Source organism: Cryptomeria japonica, unplaced genomic scaffold (assembly GCF_030272615.1).
Source record: "Cryptomeria japonica unplaced genomic scaffold, Sugi_1.0 HiC_scaffold_277, whole genome shotgun sequence".
Classification (NCBI taxonomy): Eukaryota; Viridiplantae; Streptophyta; class Pinopsida; order Cupressales; family Cupressaceae; genus Cryptomeria; species Cryptomeria japonica.
Window position 1 is genome coordinate 118,947 of NW_026729099.1, and position 5,286 is coordinate 124,232.

Genomic DNA, 5,286 nt, shown 5'->3' on the forward strand with positions numbered 1-5,286 from the left:
CGTGCACCTTGGCCAACGTGCGCGACTCGACCGAGCGCGCACTGGCCGAGGTGCACACCGATTTCACCTGGGTGCGCGCGCAGCACCTCGGGCGCACCGGGGTGCGCGCACAACGCCCGGGTTGCACCGTGGCCTGTGTGCTCGGGGCGCCTCGGGTGCGCGCTCGGTGTCGCCCCCGCGCGCGCGGTAGTGCGGGCAGCGCACCCCGGCCCGGCCCGGCCCCGACGAGAACGCAAACGGGCAAAAGGTTTATTCAAATAGCATTGCGACGCCCGGCGAAAAACTAAAAAAGGGTGCAACACCGGGACTTCCCGGGAGGTCACCCATCCCAGTACTACTCCGGCCCAAGCGCGCTTAACTGCGGAGTTCTGATGGGATCCGGTGCACTAACGCTGGTATGATCGCACCCGTTATGAGCTTGTCGCAGTGTGTACTTAGCAAACCGCGACCCACGTGTGAATCCACCCCGGCCACCCACCCCCGTCGAGGTGCACACCCTCCCTCGCGAAGTGCGCCCCGTTCGCCAAGTGTGAGCCCTGCCCGGGTGCGCGCACCTTGCTAGGGCGTCGGGTGTGCACCCGGCCCGGCCTACGTGCGTGCACCTGGACGGGGCGTCGTGTGCGTGCAGTGTCCCGTCTGCAACGCGGTGCCCACACACCACCTCGGGCGCAACGACCTGCGCTCACATGTGGGCCGAGTGCACCTTGGTGCATGTTCGGGGCGCCTCGGGTGCACGCTCGATCTTGCCCCGGTGCACCAAGGCGCTCGGTTTGCCCCGGGTGCGCACTTGGTGCAAGGTGGGCACCCAAAATAGGGATCAAGCACCAAAACACAAGTTTCGGGATGCAAAATGGGACCCAAGGACCACAAATGCGTTCCAAGACCCATGATGGGTCCACGAGAACAAAAATGTGTTCCGAGACTTAATAAACAAATATTGGGTTTTAGGAGAAGAAACATGCTCTGATGCCCAAAACGAGAATCGACCCCGAAAAGGCCACAGGCCAAAAGTGGGATGCGAGACAAAAAAAAATGGGACCCGAGGACCAAAATTGGGTTCCCAGGTCGAAGACAGGGCAACCGGACAAGAAACGACCTCTAAGGCTCGAAATGAGTCCCGACGACTAAAACTTGACAAGAAGCACCCATCAGGCACCCAACTCGACACCCATGGGATGCCGACCCACCCGGGCTTCCACCTAGCACACCTTGGCACCCACCCACCCTCGCACCCAACCTCGCACCCAACTTAGCACCTTTGAACCCACATTGGCACTCACCCTGACCCTGGCACCTTGGAACCCACATTGGCACTCACCTTGACCCTGGCACCCACCTTTGCACTCACCTTGGGACCCACCCTGGCTCCCACCTCGGCACCCACCCAGACACCCACCTTGGTTCCTTGGCACCCACCTTGGATCCTTGGCACCCACCCCGACACCCACCTTGGCACGCAACTTGGCTACTTGCCACCCACCTTGGCTCCTTGACGCCCACCCCGACAACCACCCCGTGACCTACCCTGGCTAGGGTTGGTGCACACCCACCCTGGTGCCCACCTTGGCACCCACCCCATGACCCACCTTGGCACGCACCTTAGTACCCACCCCGTTACCCACCCTAGGACCCACCCCGTGACCCACCTTGGCCAGGGTGGGTGCCTTGGTGCGCACAACTTGCCTGGGCTGCACACCAGGGCGGGCTCAAGATGGCACCCGCGTTCCGTTTTTTTCACTATCTTTCAAAACGGAAATTTTAAAATCTCGTTTTTTTTTTTTTTTTGCCTTTTCTGGAAATTAGTGAAGGCAGCGCATCAAAGGTGCGCAATGCTGGTGCGAACCCGGGAGCGCTCCGATGTGTGCTCCAAGGTGCGGCGTGCACGAAGTCCGAGCCCGGCTTGCCCCGGGTGCGCACCTCGCGTGCACCTTCGCCGGGGTGAGCACCTTGGCTGGGTTGCGCGCCCTGGTGCGCACCAAGGAGCGCTCTGAAGTGTGCTCCAAGGTGCGGCGTGCACGAAGTCGGAGCTCGGTTTGCCCCGGGTGTGCACCTCGGGTGCGCACCTCGCGTGCACCTTCGCTGCGGTGGGCACCTTGGCTGGGTTGCGCGCCTTGGTGGGCACCATGCAGTGCACGAAGTCGGAGCCCGGTTTGCCCCGGGCGCGCACCTCCGCCAGGGTGGGCACCTTGGTGCGCACAACTTGCCTGGGCTGCGCACCAGGAAGGGCTCAAGATGGCACCCGCGTTCCGTTTTTTTCACTATCTTTCAGAACGGAAATTTTAAAATATCGTTTTTTTTTGCCTTTTCTGGAAATTAGTGAAGGCAGCGCATCAAAGGTGCGCAACGCTGGTGCGAACCTGGGAGCGCTCCGATGTGTGCTCCAAGGTGCGGCGTGCACGAAGTCGGAGCCCGGTTTGCCCCGGGTGCGCCCTGGTGGGCACCATGGTGCGCACCAAGGAGCGCTCCGAAGTGTGCTCCAAGGTGCGGCCTGCACGAAGTCGGAGCCCGGTTTGCCCCGGGCGTGCACCGCGGGTGGGCACCTTGGTGCGCATGCCTTGCCTGGGCTGCGCACCAGGGCGGGCTCAAGATGGCACCCGCGTTCCGTTTTTTTCACTATCTTTCAAAACGGAAATTTTAAAATCTCATTTTTTTTTGCCTTTTCTGGAAATTAGTGAAGGCAGCGCATCAAAGGTGCGCACCTCGCTGCCCACCACGGTGCGCAACGCCGGTGGGCACCCGGGAGTGCTTCGAAGTGTGCTCCAAGGTGCTGCGTGCACGTTGTCGGAGCCCGGTTTGCCCCGGGTGCGCACCTCGCGTGCACCTTCGTCGGGGTGGGCACCTTGGCTGGGTTTGCCCCGGCTGCGCTCCGAAGCGGGGTTATTGGAGCGCCGCCTCTTTTTTTGTCGGAGCGTTTGGTGGGGTTTCTCGCATTGGCTCTTCCCAGGCCCGGTTGCCACCCTGGCGCGCACGAAGTCGGAAGTAGGGTTAATTGCCCGGGTGCGCACCTTTGCCAGGGTGGGCACCTTACCTGGGCTGTGCACCAGGGCGGGCTCAAGATGGCACCCGCGTTCCGTTTTTTTCACTATCTTTCAAAACGGAAATTTTAAAATCTCCTCTTTTTTTTGCCTTTTCTGGAAATTAGTGAAGGCAGCGCATCAAAGGTGCGCACCTCGCTGCCCACCTTGGTGTGCTCTGAGGTGCGCACCCGGGAGCGCTACGAAGTGTGCTCCAAGGTGCGGCGTGCACGTTGTCGGAGCCCGGTTTGCCCCGGGTGCGCACCTCGCCTGCACCTTGGCCGGGGTGGGCACCCTGGCTGGGTTTGCCCAGGGTGCGCTCCGAAGCGGGGTTACTGGAGCGCCCCCTCTTTTTTTGTCAGAGCGTTTGGTGGGGTTTCTCGCATTGGCTCTTCCCAGGCCCGGTTGTTGGGTGCGCTCCCACCCTGGCGCGCGCGAAGTTGGAAGTTGGGTTAATTGCCCGGGCGCGCACCTTCGCCAGGGTGGGCACCTTGGTGCGCACACCTTGGCTGGGCTGCGCACCAGGGCGGGCTCAAGATGGCACCAGCATTCCCTTTTTCTCACTATCTTTCAAAACGGAAATTTTAAAATCTCGTTTTCTTTTGCCTTTTATGGAAATTAGTGAAGGCATCGCATCAAAGGTGCGCACCTCGCTGCCCACCTTGGTGTGCTCCGAGGTGCCCACCACGGTGCGCTCCGAGGTGCCCACCACGGTGCGCAACGCCGGTGCGAACCCGGGAGCGCCCCGATGTGTGCTCCAAGGTGCGGCGTGCACGAAGCCGGACCCCGGTTTGCCCCGGGTGCGCACCTCGCGTGCACCTTGGTGCGCACACCTTGGCTGGGTTGCGCGGCCTGGTGGGCACCATGGTGCGCACCAAGGAGCGCTCCGAAGTGTGCTCCAAGGTGCGGCGTGCACGAAGTCCTAGCCCGGTTTGCCCCGGGTGCGCACCTTCGCCGCGGTGGGCACCATGGCGTGCACGAAGTCGGAGCCCGGTTTGCCCCGGGTGCGCACCTCGCGTGCACCTTCGCCGGGGTGGGCACCTCGGCTGGGTTGCGCGCCCTGGTGCGCACCAAGGAGCGCTCCGAAGTGTGCTCCAAGGTGCGGCGTGCACGAAGTCGGAGCCCGGTTTGCCCCGGGTGCGCACCTTCGCCGCGGTGGGCACCCTGGTGCGCACCATGGCGTGCACGAAGTCGGAGCCCGGTTTGCCCCGGGTGCGCACCTCGCGTGCACCTTCGGCGGGGTTGCGCGCCCTGGTGCGCACCAAGGAGCGCTCCGAAGTGTGCTCCAAGGTGCGGCGTGCACGAAGTCGGAGCCCGGTTTGCCCCGGGTGCGCACCTCGCGTGCACCTTCGGCGGGGTTGCGCGCCCTGGTGGGCACCATGGTGCGCACCAAGGAGCGCTCCGAAGTGTGCTCCAAGGTGCGGCGTGCACGAAGTCGGAGCCCGGTTTGCCCCGGGTGCGCACCTCGCGTGCACCTTCGCCGCGGTGGGCACCATGGCGTGCACGAAGTCGGAGCCCGGTTTGCCCCGGGTGCGCACCTCGCGTGCACCTTCGCCGGGGTGGGCACCTCGGCTGGGTTGCGCGCCCTGGTGCGCACCAAGGAGCGCTCCGAAGTGTGCTCCAAGGTGCGGCGTGCACGAAGTCGGAGCCCGGTTTGCCCCGGGTGCGCACCTCGCGTGCACCTTCGCCGCGGTGGGCACCATGGCGTGCACGAAGTCGGAGCCCGGTTTGCCTCGGGTGCGCACCCCGCGTGCACCTTCGCCGGGGTGGGCACCTCGGCTGGGTTGCGCGCCCTGGTGCGCACCAAGGAGCGCTCCGAAGTGTGCTCCAAGGTGCGGCGTGCACGAAGTCGGAGCCCGGTTTGCCCCGGGTGCGCACCTCGCGTGCACCTTCGCCGCGGTGGGCACCTTGGCTGGGTTGGGCACCATTGAGCGCTCCGAAGTGTGCTCCAAGGTGCGCACCATGGCCCTCCAAGGTGCGCAGCATGGCGTGCACGAAGTCGGAGCCCGGTTTGCCCCGGGTGCGCACCTCGCGTGCACCTTCGCCAGGGTGGGCACCTCGGTGCGCACACCTTCTCAATGTTTTCTTGCCTTTTCTGGAAATTGGTGAAGGCAGCGCATCAAAGGTGCGCACCTCGGTGTGCTCCGAGGTGCGAACCCGAGAGCGCTCCGAGGTGCCCACGAAGTCGAAAGTCGGGTTAATTGCATTGTTTTCCCCGGGTGCGCTCCGAGGTGCGCAACATCGGTGCGCACCAAGGAGGGCTCCGAAGTGT

The 5,286-nt window shown here is 63.9% G+C and overlaps 1 non-coding gene across 1 annotated transcript; it reads right to left on the bottom strand.

Annotated features, from left to right (window-relative positions):
• Positions 1 to 290: 290 nt before the first annotated feature.
• Positions 291 to 409, bottom strand: LOC131869984 (5S ribosomal RNA). Its single transcript, XR_009368352.1, has one exon. It is a non-coding gene; the product is annotated as a 5S ribosomal RNA (ribosomal RNA).
• Positions 410 to 5,286: the final 4,877 nt, after the last annotated feature.